Raw genomic sequence first — 17661 nt, 5'->3', positions numbered from 1 at the left:
ACCCTTTGGAGCCGGATTGTTTTGCCTTCACTGGCGTAACCTCGCTGGCCTCGAACACGTTTCTTATGTTCGGTTTAATCGCCGGGGTCATATTGACCCCTTCGGCTCCAAAGGGTTAAAGTGAGTTAATTCTTTTAACGCACAGACATACATACATAGAGCGATTCCAAGCAACAGCATCAAAATCAAGGAGATTTTTTAATTCATGATTTTCTATTGAACTGAAACTTTGCACAGTTTTTAAGTTCCATCTAAATCGCCATTTTCCGATATCAAATTTTTATTTTGAATCACGACTAACTTTTCAAAAGGGTGTATGTGAAAATAGTTCAAAAATATTCAAAAATCTGCACAGCCAAAATGGTTCGTTCGATTGCTATGAATTTTTCAGCAAAGTTAGATAACTAAATGGTGATTCGTAAGAAAATATACACTGTGAAAAAAAATCTTTTTTAACATTAAAAAATATCATTTTAGTCACAAAAACTCAAATATCTCAAAACCCTACCTTTTTACCAACGTAATTTTTTCAGGGAAGATGGTCCATTGTATTAGCAATCTACCATAAAAAATTGGTGATGGTAAACTAATAAACAAAAAAGTTATAAGATTTCAAACATTTCACAATTTTCACATTTGGTAAATATTTTTTTCTGTGTAAATTATTTCGGTCAGAAATCGCAGTTTGATGCTGATTTTATTGTTCAGCAAAGTTAGAAAACTAAATGGTGATTCCTTAGAAAATATACACTGTGAAAAAAAAATCTTTTTTAACATTAAAAATATCATTTTTGTCACAAAAACTCAAATATCTCAAAGCCCTATCTTTTTACCAACGTATTTTTTTCAGGGAAAACGGTCCATTGTATTAGGTAGATTACCATAAAAATTTGGTGATGATAAACTAATAAACAAAAAAGTTATGACAATTCAAACATTTCACAATTTTCACATTAAGTAATATTTTTTTTAGTGTAAATTATTTCGGGCGGAAATCGCAGTTTGATGCTGATTTTATTGTTAATGGCCTTGCGTGAGTAAAACAAGCTGTTTTTATTATGTATTATGTATATTATATGTACAGTAATGTTCCGATTTTATCACGCCCTCCGTGCATTAGTCGTTTATTCATTAGTTTGCTGTTACATTTGAGAACAAGTGTTTTCCCTCTCTTTCAAGATGAATGTTGAAAGCGTGTTTTGCAACGTTAAACATATTGAAATGGGTATAGATGTTGAAGTATATTTCAAAGCATTTTTGAAAAGGGGCGTGATTAAATTGTTTAAACAGATGTCGCTGATGGTACGGTGGCATGACTCTCTGCACTTAGCACTTCTGGCAATTTCTCAGTTGTTGTCGTTTTCGAACTTCCTGCGCCCTGCTTTACCGATGATATACAGATGGCTCATTTGTCAAAGTATAGACGGCAGGACGTGCCAGTCTCTTTCAGTTTATCTATGGTGCTTTCGGTGAGATTTCGTAACTCTTTTGAACATTTTTTTTTCATCAAACGGTCTACAAGAGAGCGTTGAGTTGAAGACCTTTGAGAAAGCGACTGTTCATGTTGTTCGTTAGATTATAATAAACAAAATCACTTATTAGTTTTAACTGACTAGTTTGGTGTTGTTTGCTTGGCTGAAGAAAAAAAATACTATACAATTTTTAATATCCATAGCGGTAGTATTTTTTTGCTTTTTCGTGAGCATTGTCATGGTATGTATACAGACAAACAAACGTAACACTGACGAAATTTTCATTGACCACGCCTTTAACGATCATTTTGAATCTTGGTTGTGGCTTTCATAACCAGAAGAGTGCCCATCGTTTCACACTAGCGCCTTCTGATGACGATATTGCACAACGCAGTGTTTCGTGAAACATCATTTCCACCAGGTGGTGGTAGTGTGAACTGGGCGATGGATTTTCACGAAAATTGTTCTAGGCGTTTCGTCTGTTTGTCTGTGGTATGTACCTCTCATGCATTTGTTGTTGTTGAAGTTACTCGCATTGTTCCGATCATATAATCTGTTCTCTAAGAGGTATTTTTTTTGCAGATCAACGCGTATATATAAAACTTTTAATATGCAGCTTTCGTCCTAAAAATAAGATTAATTCCATTTTTCTTATGATCAACAGCTTTTCAACACTATCAAGGGATTTTTTCACCAGTCAGGTACAATAAAAAGTATGACACTCTCAATATTTTTGATCACAACACTGGTCGCGTCTAAGTCTGAAATAGATAGGGTTTGTGTTCCATCAGTAATCTCACGCTCCCAATTTCATCCTATTCAAAAACAAGCGATTACGGCACCGATTGATTCCGTTCTTTTTGTTTTCATGCGTGGTCACTTCTAACAAAAAATACAAAAATAAGAAACAAAACAAACAGTGTTTCATTCCTTTGTTTTTCGTAGGATGAAAATGGAAGCCGCATGCTTAATAAGGGAACCAATACCCTACTATAGTAATTATGAATTATCAAACAAAAATATCATGAAAACAACTTGTTTAATTCAGGCGGTAGCCTTTACAATAAAATCAGCATCAAAATATAATTCTCGAAATAATTTGCACAGAAAAAAAAATTTTTTTGTTACTAAATGTAAAAATTGTGAAATGTTTGAAATGTCATAACTTTTTTGTTTATCAGTTTACCATCACCAAAATTTTACGGTAGATAGCTGATATAATGGGCCATTATCCCTAAAAAAATGACGTTGGTAAAAAGATAGGGTTTTGAGATATTTGAGTTTTTGTGACAAAGATCATATTTTTTTAGAGTAAAAAAAGAAATTTTTTACAGTGTATATTTTCTAAGGAATCATCATTTAGTTATCTAACTTTGCTGAAAAATTCATAACAATCGAACAATCCGTTTTTGCTGTACAGCTATTAGAATATTTTTGAACTATTTTCGCATACACCCTTTTGAAAAGTTAGTCGTGAGTGAATATGAAGGTTTGATATCGAAAAATGGCGATTTAGATGAAATTGAAAAACTGTGAAAAGTTTCAGATATTTTTGAAATGGTCGCTCAGGATCGACTGACATGACTCCTTGGAATTCCTCCATACACACATACAGACATCAATTCGTCGAACCAGCCCAAGGCTGAAAGTCTCTAACATAAAGCGAATTGAATTGAATTGAATTCGTCGAACTGAGTTGATTGGTATATGTGACTTGACCCTCCGAGCTTTCTATCGAAAACTCGGTTTTTTGAGTGAACATATAGCTTTTCAGTACACTTTGGTGTACGAGAAGGCAAAAAAAAACGTTCAGTTAATAACTGTGGTTGTGCTCAAAGAACGCTATTAGCTGATAAGCAGGCTCCGTTCCAGTTGGAAGATGCCACCAGAAAACAGTGCCTTCAGAAATCTCTACAAATAAAAAAGATATTTTGGGGATTTTTTCAGAAATTCGTCACGGGTTTCCTTCGGAAATTTATTCAAAGATTACCTCACAAATTCCTTAGATTCCACCACGAGCTCTTTCAAAAATCTATCATAGACTAGCTGTTAGGACGTGTGGCAGTTCGGAGGCAGGATACCATACTGAGAGCAACTCTATTTCAAGCAGCTTCAATAACTGCAATTTATTGATAATTTTAGATAAATAATAACATATAATACAAAACCATTTTACATTATAGTATAAATTCTCCGGCCAATCTCCTAACAGCGGTGCACGACACGACTTTTCGTAGTCCTTCTTATCACGAACTGAAACGCACTGCACTATAGTTGTAATTCATCAATAGGCAGCCACTGTAGCGCACATCGTTATTGTTTCAGGGTTGCCAGTTCCACTAAGAGCCTAACGCATAGTAACAATTCGCAACATTCCCCCCCGTGGAACTGGTAATTAACTGAAATTCACATGCTGCACAGCTTTCATCCGAAACTACATTAAATTTGAAAATGTTTCGCGCACGCAGTGAACATTCTGAAGATGGCAGCACCATACCGTCGTAGATTCGAATTGTGGTACGCACGCGCAAGTCGAGCTGGCTCGTTCCACTCTGTTCCACTGCTACAGTACCAAGCCCACCGGGATCAAACAGCGACGTTTTCATTCGATTACGATTGCCTTGCTTCCTGCGGCGGCGGCGACGACGGCGGTGGCGGTGGCGGTGTTGCTGTTTCATCGTTGGATGGGGCTTTCGGCAGGCTATCCATATCTCTCGAGTTGCAATGGACATTGTGTTTTGTTGCCCCTGCTTGTACGCTGGTGACGAATCAGCTGGTATTGTTTTGGTGATCTTTCCTTTCTTTTGGGGAGACCGATCACCGATGACGATGTTTTTTGAAACAGCTGATCTCTTCATCAAGAGCATTGGTTGCGAGTATTGTTCGGGAGAGTGTGCTGTTTTTAGATTCGATACTCTAGTGCAGTCTTGTTGCGGCTGGGTGTCATCGCATGGCGAATTTGGTTTGATCACCTTTACTTTGCTGACCGTATTCCCACTATATTGCCGTATCACTGCTTCTTTTCTAGCGCTGAAATCCAACTCCATCTTTTGTACAGCTTTTCTGAACTCCTCGTCGATTTTCGCTAGGTCTTGCTCGTAGCGATGCTCCATAAGATTCACCCTTTCATCATATTCCTTCCGCCACATCTCGTTCTTCTTCTCCAGAAGGGAAAGCTCTTCTACACTTTCCATGGCGGAATGCTTTTTTGTGAATATAATTTATTGAAGTTTGTTAGGACGTGTGGCAGTTCGGAGGCAGGATACCATACTGAAAGCAACTCTATTTCAAGCAGCTTCAATAACTGCAATTTATTGATAATTTTAGATAAATAATAACATATAATACAAAACCATTTTACATTATAGTATAAATTCTCCGGCTAATCTCCTAACAGCGGTGCACGACACGACTTTTCGTAGTCCTTCTTATCACGAACTGAAACGCACTGCACTATAGTTGTAATTCATCAATAGGCAGCCACTGTAGCGCACATCGTTATTGTTTCAGGGTTGCCAGTTCCACTAAGAGCCTAACGCATAGGAACTATTCGCAACACTAGCCATCCTGGCAAACTTTGTTTTTCCATTGTTCTGGTGGTTTGACAACCTTTTACTTCATTACAGCATCGCACTCTAGATTAGTTTTATTGCAATTGTGAAGTATTCCTCCAAGCTCGTAGAAATTTCAGTACTTTTATAAGTTTTCTACTTTTTTAGCTGATTTTCGTAACGTTTTCTTTGGATTTTTTGCCGAAACTTATCTGTGCATTTTTCCAGGTATTCAGGATTTTTTCATCAATTCGCGCACATATTTCGCAAAAAACTTTCAGAATTTTATGAAAGGATTTCTCAAGGAGTTTTCCTATAAATTCTTCAATATTTTTATTCTAACAATTCCACCAAAGATTTTCCGAGAAGTTTCTCTGGGAATTCTTCAAAAAATTCCCCAGGAATTTTTTAGATATTCCTTCAGAGATTCTTTCAAAAGCAGTTCTGATAATATCTACTGGGATTCTAATGTAGATTTTTCCAGCAATTCTTTCAGAGTTTCTCTCGGAAAATACTGCTGAAATCCTTTCTGAAATTCCTTTGAGGAGATATTTTTATCCGCAGAGACTTCTTCAGAATTTTTGAAATTACTTCAGATATCACAGAAAGTGATTTCTTTAAAAGTTCTACCATGGAGTTTTTCAGAAATTCTTCCACAAAAAAAAAATCTCTGCAATTCCTACATGTATTGCTTCGAAAGTTCTTTCCTAGGTTTCCCCAAGAATTCTTTAAGAAATTTCTTTAGTGATTTCTGCAGAAATTCTTACAAGTATTTTGTAAATTGCTTTTGCGGTTCCATCAGACATAATTCCTGGGATATTTTAAGAGATCTATGCATAACTTGTTCAGATACTCCTCCTAGAATATTTCAGAAGTTCTTCCCAAAATGGCACAACAATTACTGAAGAATTCTTTAAGGAAGGTTCCCTGGAAGGTTGTTTCAGGAAATCTCTTAACTAATCCTTGAAAACTTCTAAAAGAAATTCTTAAATATTTTTGAGGGATTCCTGGACCAAAATTCCTAGAGCAATTTCCGAAGTTGTCTTTTGACTAATTCCTAGATGAATACCTTGGATGAATAACACTTAGGAGAAAACCTGAAGAAACACCTCAAGACAACCCCTTAATTCTTAGAAAAAAAAATCGAGGGAGACTTATGAAGAGACTATGTAATTAATTTTAAGAAAAATATGCTTGAGGAAAGACTTCAAAAGAATTTCCTAAAAAAAACAGAGGAATTTCTGAAGAAATCACCTAAAAAATATTTACAGAAGTCGCAGGAAAAGGTACTGTTGGAATTCTTGAAGAAATCCATCAATGTATTTCTGAAAGATCCCTATAGCGTTTCCTGAAGGAATCCTTGGAAGAACTCCCAGAGAAACCTCTGAAGCAATTCACTCGAAAATTCTTATACAACTGCTACGCATAACAGCGTGCTTTATATTTGGGAATTTGTTTTTTCTTAAACAAACCCCTTATAAGCCTTTTTTGGTGTCGCTAAATAAAAACAATGTGCATAGAGAAAGTCGAGAATCATACCTGATGGAACCTCTGGAAAAATTCAAGCAATGATTTCTGAAAAGTTTTCTAGAAAAGATTTCGATTTTCTAGCGGAAAATCCTAGACAATTGTTTGAAACTATCTACGAATCTTTGCGACAAAAATAAAGAATCGCATCTTTTGAAGAAACGTTCGGAAGAATTCCTGGAGAACCCCCTAAAGAAATTCCTAAACGAATTTCTCGTGAAATTTTTAGAAGATTTTTTAAAGAAATCCCACAGAAAACTTCTGGAAAAAATTCTGACAATATTTTTGGAGGAATTCATTCAAAATGTATGGAGAAATCTAAAACGGAATACAAGCACGAATTTTCTGTAGCAATCATTGAAGAATTTCCTATAGAGTCTCTAAATTTCTAACCTTTTTTTTATCTGCATTAACCGTTATGTGGCCGGCAAACTTTTTGCTTTTTTCTACACCGTGTATTTTAAATGGGTGCTGGGTACCCGGGTACCCTGCCGGCCACATAAGGGTTAACGAGATTTTTAGCCCTGGGCTAGTTCATCTCGGGACCCACGCTTTACTTCCCTTCCGAAGGAAGAACTCACATTTTGCGAGTTTGTCGGGAGTGGGATTCGATCCCAGGTCCTCGGCGTGATAGTCACGTGCTTTAACCATCACACCAGGTCCGCTCCACAAAAATTTCTAACCCTTGGAGCAGTTTCAAGATGAAGCTTTCTTTCTTGAGAAACTCTTGAAGAAGTAGGAAGAAAAATTCTTGGAGGAATTCCTGAAATAATCTCAAGAGGGTTCCTGCAGGGAAATTTTCAAAAAAAAAAAAAATCATGGACAAGAATGCATTTTGAAGGGATACAATCCGTTGGATGTAGAGACAATATCGTTCTCGCTGCTCTACAGACTGCAAAGGACGAGAATATCACGTTTCCCAGCTAAAGTTTCACAGTCGACAGCAACCATTTGTATTGCCCGACGTTTCGGCCTTCAAAACTAGTCGTTTTGAATTTCTCCAGACTGAGAAAATCAGTTAAAATATAGATTACGACTGTTTTACAAAAATTATGGCTCAAAAACCAAAAGCCAAATAAACGATACCATAAAATGGATTTTTGTTAAATAGAAGAAAGTGCGATATTCATCAACATTTCACTTGTTTTTTTTTTTATGGAGTTTCAAAGGCACGAGAAAAAAAAAATCACTGCTAGGTGGATTAATTAGGGATATTTGATTCTGAATTGATCTGAATTATGCGAATTTTATCATGCACACAAAAATTAAGGCAATTGGTTTTTTCAGTTTTTGATCCCATTTCCGGCACAACAGGTAAACTTGTAAACTTGTTGTTAACAGTGATTGTTGTGAAGATATTCTGCCGAAAAGTTGATTTTGAACGAGTTTACTGCACCTAGTCCAGCACCAATTCTCGGCACCAGTGCCGAACTTCCAGCAAAATCAAATGTGAAATCACTTCGGCACCCATCTTTGTGCTGCCGAAGTGCACTCGTCTGCGTGTAATATTTGTTTTGAACACATGTAGGGTAAACCGGTATAATGCGCCCCCACGGGGCAAAACGCCCCCCTTTAATTTCCAGGGAATTTGGAATAGTGAATGGATAAAATCATTGTATAAGGCTTCATATTCATGAGACTAGTCTACTATGTCAATTTTGTGGTTGATGTACCCTTTAAAACAAATATACAACAAAAAATTGAAAATGCACACATTTGTTGTAATTATCGATGTGTTTGAATTAAGCGCTAGCACGCGCCAATGAAGCAAAACCAATGAAATTAGCTGTTGTCTACTAAATTATGAAGTAAAATAACTTGCCTCTGCAATCAAAATAAGAAAATTGTAATTAAATTTTGTAATTTAAAAGTTTTTTCATAGTCACACTCAAACGGGCAATATGCCCCACCGTCAGCTGGATAATATGGCTCACAGCCAATGCGCTGCAACAGCTGATCTCAGTTCCGATATTTGACGTTTGTCCGGCTCGGATTCACTCGGTAGGGGCATATAACCCCGTTGTTATGGAGCGTAATGCCCCGCTACAGAGGGGCATACTAGCCCGTTGTTGCGGAGCATATTATACCGTAGCTGGGGCGTTTAGCCCCGACGCTTTTGTGAGTTTTTGATTTTGTTGAATTTAGAAAACACGTTAATACGGAATAAATGCTGTTATTTCGTGCAAAAGGTTGTTATCGGATAAAAGCTAACACTTCGCTCAATCAATAAATGCATTGATTGAGTAAAATACGGGGACGAGTGCAGAGATATTTTCATTTTTCCTTAGGGGGGGCATATTATACCTGTTTACCCTACGGCTTCAGAGGGAAAGTGTAAACTCATTTAGTGTGGATCCCGTTGCGGAAATGTTTCGGGAGATGATTACTTACGGAAGTGCGTTTGGAAAATATGCGATAAGTGATATTTTGATTTGTTTTGCTGTGAGGTGCTGGGAATTGACGCGGGTTCCCAAGTAGTTCGAAACCCTATAGGTTTTGTGTATTAGTGCTAGTATGAAGATAAATAAAGATGCTTCTATAAAGATAAATAGTTTCACCTTGATCCGTAGGTAGCGCTGCTCGGCGTTGATAAAAATAGCACACGCGTAGCTCACTCATGAACCGCTCCTGCGTGGGCAAACTCGATTCTGAATCATTTACTTATGCGTGAGGTTTTCATGCAAAATCTCGCTATCACGAGTCAAGCACCGAAATCTCGTTCACTTGTGAAACGAATCCAAATAGCTTTAAACGACATTCATTGTTGTTGTACGCTAGACTTGGTTTTATTGTATCATACACACTTAATTTTGATTACCGAGTTCGGTAATTTTTTGACGAGATTAAAACTGCTGAGCACCGAGCTCGTTCAGCAAAAATGCATTGTTTACCTTTTCCATACGATTTTGACAGTTGTTTTACTGAACCTCAGTAAAATCGATTACCGAAACTACCGAGATCGTACTGCTGTTATAATCTCGTCAAAAAAGTACCGAACAGGCAATTCAGAAATAAGTGTGTATAATCCTAAAATCTTCGATATAAATAATAAGAACAACAGAAAATAAAGCAATGAATAATATCTCGAGTCAACTCATGCATGATTTTTCCGGCGGTGAGTTTGGCGAGTCAAAAACCACGCGTGAAACAACTCAACGATCTCATTGAGAAGTTGAGTGTTTGCCAACACTGGCGCTGCTAACAGTGATTCCCGATTTCTCGCAGTGCTGTTAGTCTTCTTGATAATGATGTCTTCGCTTTACGGTAGCTGGACAAACAAAGGAGAGTGTTGAAATTTCAATCCAAGTAACCAAAACTTTCACATCCCAAGACAAAACGCACTTTCAAATTCTACGAAGAACGGATACCTACAATTCCGAATGGAATTTTCTGATTGCTTAAGAGGCTAACAACACTAGTTTACAAAATAAAACAAAAGTCGTGAACTTCTGTCAACGACCAAATTTTTTGAAGCATAATTTTGCGCTGATTTCAAAACCGTGCTTCAAAAAATTTAAAGTAGAACAGTGTTTCGGATAGTTGTTAAGGTGCAAAATCACGTCTTTCCAGCAGCAAAGCAGCTTCAAGCTGTAATTGTATTTGTGTTAGGTTAAAGTCAGTTCTATTATACAAAGTAAGTGACTTACATTTCGTGTCCTTCTTAAATCAATCCGAAACACTTCGAACTCCGTATCGCATGAAACTGCATGAATCTTATCTAAGTTTAACAAGTTTTGTTTACAAGTTATATATAATTGTACTCAACTGAATTCAAGTATTACTTACAAATGATTTCACTAAGTAAACAAAGAAAGTGCACGTTTTACGACTTCGTACTACTTAGCCTTAGAATCTACAAATTAATAGAACTTCATTTAGCAATTGGGTATAAATTTTACGGTACACAATTAACGTACAACTTATTCCAATTTCTCCTCGATAATTCAGTCAACAGAAGATGCGAAATACAGAGAAATTTAAATCTTCGTAACGAAAAGAACTCAATAATTTTCTAATTACGGTGCACTTTTTCTCTAGCATCTCCCACCGAAAATGTCATCGTTCATTCCTCTTTGGCAGACCCAAGCCGTTAGATCGTATGTCATCCGCATTGACAGGCACGGGTGATACGGAACTCACCATGCCTTGACTGCCCTGTTGTTCCTTTACAAACAGTTTTTGAGTTTTAGCTCAATATCAAGTTTTACATTTTTTTAAAATATGGAATTTAATAAAATTCAAATATCTTGCGTTTTGTTCAACAAATTTTAAATCTTATTCCATAAATTAAAAGCTGAATATAATACCATTCGATCATCTAATTGCAAGTTTTGCGTCAGATTGATGAAATTCAAGATATTGGCGAGTTTTGGGGACGATCTCCTTAAATTTTAGCAAAATTTCCAAAAATATATGAAGTTTTTTTCAATAAGAAAAATTCATTTTAAACATTCTTTCTCAACGTTTATTTGACATATTATACAGGGGATAGACAAAATGATCGGGACAGGCAAAATTTTCCTTTCTAAAAAAATTTCAAATAGTTGTAACTTTTCGAAAAGTGCATCAAATATTCTCAAATTTTTACTGTAAGTTCATCAACTATTTGTGTTTCAGTGGACAAAATTTGGAAAAGATCGAACTATTCTGCACGAAGTTATAAAGATTCTAAAATAAGGTAGAATTATCCGATAGCCAACTTTGAGCTGTTATATCTCCGGATTCAATGAACCGAATGCAATGAAATTTTGACCATCTATGACTTATATAATGAGCTTTGAAAAACTTTTGACATAATTTCAAATTTTTAACACGGAAGAAAATTATAACGCTTAGATTATTTTTCTAATAAAACACTAAATTTTCTTAAATTTCAACATCGTTTCAAAATTGAAGATGCTAATTATAGTTCATTTAAATTCCCTCCGATTGTCTTGATTACAGATATGTTTTGAAAGAAAATAACAACATAGACGGCAATTCATTGAAAAAGTAATGGGATGCATATTAAAAATAGACCAATTTACTAAAATATCATAAAGTTAATGGAATCGTTATAACTTTTTCTCTTGTTAATAATTTCAAGTTTAGTCAAACGTTTTCCAGAGTTCATTATATAAGTCATAAAAGGACAAAATTTCATTGCAATCGGTTCATTGAATCCGGAGATATAACAGCTCAAAGTTGGCTATCGGATAATTCTACCTTTTTATAAAATGCATGTAACTTCGTGCAGAATAGCCCGATCTTTTCCAAATTTTGTCCACTGATACACAACTAGTTGATCAACTCACAGTGAAAATTTGAGAATATTTGATGCACTTTTCGAAAAGTTACAGCTAATTGGACATTTTTTGAAAAGTGAAAATTTTGCCTGTCCCGATCATTTTGTCTATCCTCTGTATGTAGGCGAAATACAGTAAAAAATTCAGCTCAATCGGAGCATTGCATGAGATGTGTGAAGTGAGCGACTTCGCTTATAAATAGAACATAAATCGATTTCAAATCATCAACCTTGTATGGAAAGTCGAAAAAATTTCCGCTCTACTGTAATTTTTTTCCTTCTCGTTTTCGAACTCAGGGTATGATTCAACACCAAAAACGATCATCAGCTTACCGAGTTCAAAAATGCTGTAAACTAGTGCAATGGGTGTTGTTGAAACTACACACATAAGTTCCAGCATGCTTGAAAAAAATGTCGACGCACCTAAACCCAAATTTTATGAAAAATAAAGCCTGCAAAAAATCTTAACCGCTACAGCAAATGAAATGTAATATGTTATTTATTAGTATTGATAATACCTTAAATTTATTTTACCAAATTAGGATGATTGTGTGTTATAATCACAGAACACCTTGATTAAGTTGAAGAATGTAAAAAATGATTGAGATACTAATAAAGATTATTAAAAAAACCGAGTTCCATTGTCGATGTCATCAAAAGCCGAGAGCGTCAGAAATTCGGAAATGAAGATTGGTCACAATCTACACAGGGGCGAGAACGCGATCTGTAAGCAAGCGTTAGACTGGAATTACAAAGGACATCGCAGCGAAGGCATGGCTGCGCAGCATCCTCAAAAACAAATAAAGGACGTCGACACAAGTTTGCCCTGACCACAGTTCAAGACGATGGCGGACAATCGTGAATGGTGGAACTGGCAACCGTTTATGTCGGGCCTCTGCATCACCATAAGTTCTTCTTCTTTTTCGTGGCGTAACGTCCCTAATGGAACAAAGACAGCTTCTCTCATAAGCGCTTCCACAGTTATTAACTGAGAACTTTCTCTGCCAATGACTTTTCCTGCGGAAGGAATTCCTGCAGAGATTATCCACAGGATTACTCCCGGGATTCCGTGGGAGCTGCTCCAATGGTTTTTCCCATTCTCTTGAAATTCATCCTGGGATTTCTCCTAATATTCTTTCAGAGAAGACTCCGAAATCTTTCGCAAAAATCCGCTGGGAGTTCTTTCAGAAATTCCTCTAGAAATACCTATAAAGATCCTTTCCTGGATTCCTCCGAGTTTTCTTTGGAGATTTTTCCTAAGATTACCCTCAAGATTACTCCCGGGACTCTTCCGGGGTACCTCTAGCAATTTCTCCTTGTTTTCCTTCGAGGATTCTTTCAAGGATTCCTCCTGGGACTTCTCCAGAAATTCTTTCGGGGATTTATCCCAAGATTACGTACGGGATTTCTTCAGAGATTCCTTCTGGATCTTCCTAGGGAAGATGAATTCTCGAAGAATTAGTTGGAGTTAACCTTCCGTCGGGCACGATAACCCATCACCATGTCGTAGTCATCGAGATTTGGATGGGCTAGAACATTTGACCCTTGAGCTTTCTATACGTTTATGAAATGAAATTAACGTATTACGTGCCAGTGCTTTTAAATGTTCGAGAAATGCAAAAATGTTCTAGACTATTGCGAAACAAGTTTTTTAAACATTCAGGTTCACAATATTTTTTGTTGTTATGGTATGTACGATTATCCCAACTATCCATTTCTTCGTATTGAGATTTCAATTGCTGATCATCGGCAATGAGCTCTAAATACTGAGGAATGGAACAGTGCACCAAAGATGGGTTTCCGAATCCCCGATTTTTAATTTTCACATGGCAGATTAATCCCCCCACTTGACTTGGCGTAAAACAGGCATCGCGAATCATCATCAATTACGACAGCATCCCAGAATCTCAGCAGCAGCACAGCGGAAGCGCACCGGCAGCTCTTTCGCTGCTAGCCCGACTTTTTTTTTGTCGGGGATAAAAATAATATAAACGACAACGATGGACGAGGCAAATTTATTACGCCAAGCATTACCATCAAACAACCGGGCACTGACTGCTAAATGGATTGTGTTTTTAATTTGGCTCGCTGGCTGGCAGCTTTTTTAATTTCCACATCACACCACACGTTAAAAACTTGCGGCTGCCGGCGGCGGCAGCGACAGCGGCGAATGCATCTGAGGGAAGATTTCTGCTTGCTACCTACTGATGCTGCGGGGCGTGTTGGGCCAATTTTTCAAACGGCCAACGGCAGCAGCAGCAACAAAAAGGATTTTTCCATTTATCCTCATAAGTTGCAGCGATCGGGCGACCGAACGTCTGCACATTCCGAAAGCAAAAAACCGCCACCGGACATCTCCGGGATGATGAATGTGCTAAACTGCATCCTATCCCGAGCAGGAGAAAATAGCTGAAGAATAACTAACTCAGGTATGGAAAACCGAATACCTACAACCTGAATGAGGTATTAAGTAGCCCTGCATAAGAGGTAAAATACCTCAAATAATAACTGGTGTATATTCTGTGCATAACGCGTGAATAATGACATCAGGTATGGCAATACCTAAATAATAACCGGAGATTTTTCCATACAAACAGCGATTTTTCCATAATTGAATAATACCTCAGGCAGTCCTCAACACCAAACCAATAACTCGTTGAGGTATTTTGTCAATACCTACCAAATACCAAAATAAGTTATTTAAAATACCTGGATAACCGACCAATACCTTAACTTGGTATGATACCTGACTTTGGTATGCTCCAGTTATGTGGCAGTTATTCATTCCTGCTCGGGATGGGTACAAGCGATACCTGACCACTCCGGACGGCACCCGAGGCGGACTTCCGATATGTGCCGTGCCGTGAGGCAGTAGCTCTTTCACAGATGTATTTCTTTCGTTTGTAAAAGGTAGCCCTCAGGGGAGGATGCGCCATCTCATTCATACATTCCTCCCGCTTGAGAAATGATACATGGACATTTAATTTGCGAGTAATTTGTTTCAACGAGCACCTCCACGAGTTGTGTTGTTGACGGTGGATTGTGTAAGTAATTATGGTTTCTCACTTCATGGTTGCAATTGAATTTCAACCATGTTTAGAATATTTTAGAAAACCTTTGAGATTTAATTCGGTTCACGTTAGAGACAAAATTTCAAAGAACAGAAGGTCTAAGGACAAATGATCTACGAAAAAGTAGGTTCTGGTGGAAGTTAGAAGGTTTCAGAAATTTTAGACGAGTTTCAGGGAGAGATCAGGGAGATTTTTGGGAGGGGGAGATAAATGGGTTTAGGGCGGATTTCGAAAGGGTTCCGAATTGGTTTTGGGTGGTTATGAAAGCAAACTAATCTTTAAGGAGAGTCTAAGAATGCTTCAGGGGTTTCAATACGGTTTACGGGATTTGAAGCGTACTTCTTGAAGAGTTTAGGGCTTCTCAAGAAGATTTCATATTTGTTTAAGAGTTGGTTGAGGCTTAAGAGGGAAGTGGTCATGGAAACGGCACGGTAAAGGCTGGGTAATTCGCGCAATATAGATTCCATGGAGATCATTAGCCTCTGCCCAGCAAATCCTGTCCCTACCTACGCGTGGCACCGACTGGGCTGCGCGCAACCTAAGGGAAGCTCGGATTACCAACGAACTTTGGTCGTAGGCTGACAGGAAAGGGAAGGGGGTTTGCTTCTGCAAACATGAGCATCTGTTTTCCAGGAGGAGCATCGCACGCACAACGTCAAATCCCCACGTTAGGGGCGGCTGATCACCCAGCCAACAAATTGGTTCACATTACTCAACTACAACTCTGCTAAGTGAGCCCTTACTCGATTAAGAGAGATTGTTTAAAATGCACAGATTTGCTCTATTCGTACAAATCTGGAGGCAATATACGTACATTTCACTGGAATCATTCTGTCATATTGTAACGTTTTGAAGTTTTTATTCTATTTAAGTAAAATAAAGTTTGAATTTAATTAGATTAAATTGTTATATTTTTTGAATATTATGATTTTGATTTTAGAATTAGTTTTTTTTGTGATTCATTATTAGTTTTCATGATTATTTTAGTTAATTTGTAGCTTTTGACGTTTTTGTCTTTTTAGGTAAAATCTTATGTGAATTGGGTTCGTTGAATTTGACTTTGAGTTTGAACCGTTTTCCATTAGTAGAGATCGGTTACAATATACGAACGGTTACAATATACAACTGCAGATGAATTGATCTGTCGCAATATATAACTTTAATAATAACTGTGTTTGGATACCAATATGATTTCCTTTTTACAAACAATAAAAAATTAAAAAAACGAAAACAATGAGATTAATGAGTCTTGATATTTCTACCAACAGCTTCATATCCAGTTATTCTACCACTGAGGCAGCGTAACGCTTTTTTGTATGAAACCCCGAAAATTTTTGTATGGGCCGTAACGCTTGGCCATACTCCCACCCCCCTCCCTCCCCCTAGAGCATTACGTAATTTGTGGACGGCGCCTGAGCCGTTCATTTGATGTTGTAGGGTGCAGAATTTTAGCAAATATTTTACGGACTGGCCAGTATATACTTAGTGCGGGCGATGAAATCTAAAAACATATAACAAGACCGAACTGAACTTGACTTAGTGGACAATGTAAATTGCGCTGACGGCTCAAAGTTAATGGATAAAGCTGATGAAAAGTTAATGTTTACGATCGTCCGGGAGAAGAAAACCCTTACTTAATATCGACACTAATGGAATTCCACGTCCACGATACGGCCAGCACGGTACAGCGTTGAAGTAAAATAAATACACAGCTAGGAAAATGGAATAACACCTGAATTCTCTTCGATTTCAGGTTCAAATCTTTGCAAACATCAAAATATTAACTATCCACTGCCACCGCAATTAGATTCCCCCCTGTATAATTTCCGATTTACAAATATGAACTTATAAACAATCAAACATTATAGATTATACTATAATCGCAGTTACTGCAGAAGGGATTGTATAGGAATGCTAATCTGAAATTACATTATTGTCCATTTGAAGTTGAATTTATGCAAGACATAAAACATGATCGGATGAAATTGCTGGCTTCGTAAACGATTGCAGATGATCAGTTATTGTATCTTTTATAATTTCAACATGATCTGTACATAAACAAGACTTGAAATTAACATCCTTACTTGATCTCTGGTTTGCTGGGCAACGTCAGAGGTACGAACCGAGACCAACGGCAATGATCCCAGCGAACAAAATAGACTTGCGATTGGAAACTCGGTACGTGGAACTGCCGATCTCTCAACTTCATTAGAAGTACCCGCATACTCGCCGATCTATTGAAGGACCGTGGGTTCGGCATCGTAGCGCTGCAGGAGGTGTGTTGGACAGCATTAATGGTGCGAACGTTTAGGGGTAATCATACCATCTACCAGAGTTGCGGCAACACACGTGAGCTGGTAACAGCTTTTTATCGTGATAAGCGACATGCAGAAGTGCGTGATCGATTAGTGGGCGATCGACGAAAGAATGTGCAGGTTGAGGATCAAGGGCCGATTCTCCAACTTCAGCATAGTAAACGTGCACAGCTTTCACTCTGAAGCACTGGTGATGCCAAAGACGCATTCTATGCGCAGCTCGAATGCGAGTACGACCGCTGCCCAAGCCATGACGTCAAGATCATCCTAGGAGACCTAAACGCTCAGAAAGGCCAGGAGGAGGAATTCAGACCGACCAGCTATAACGAAGAAAAATGGCTAACGACTTATTGATTTCGCTGCCTTCAAAAACATGGCCATACGTAGCATCTTTTTCCAACACAGCCTCCCTTATCGTTGCACCTGGAGATCTCCACAACA

Source organism: Aedes albopictus, chromosome 1 (assembly GCF_035046485.1).
Source record: "Aedes albopictus strain Foshan chromosome 1, AalbF5, whole genome shotgun sequence".
Lineage (NCBI taxonomy): Eukaryota > Metazoa > Arthropoda > Insecta > Diptera > Culicidae > Aedes > Aedes albopictus.
The sequence above is the reverse complement of the archived record's forward strand: the minus strand, read 5'-3'. Positions refer to the sequence as shown.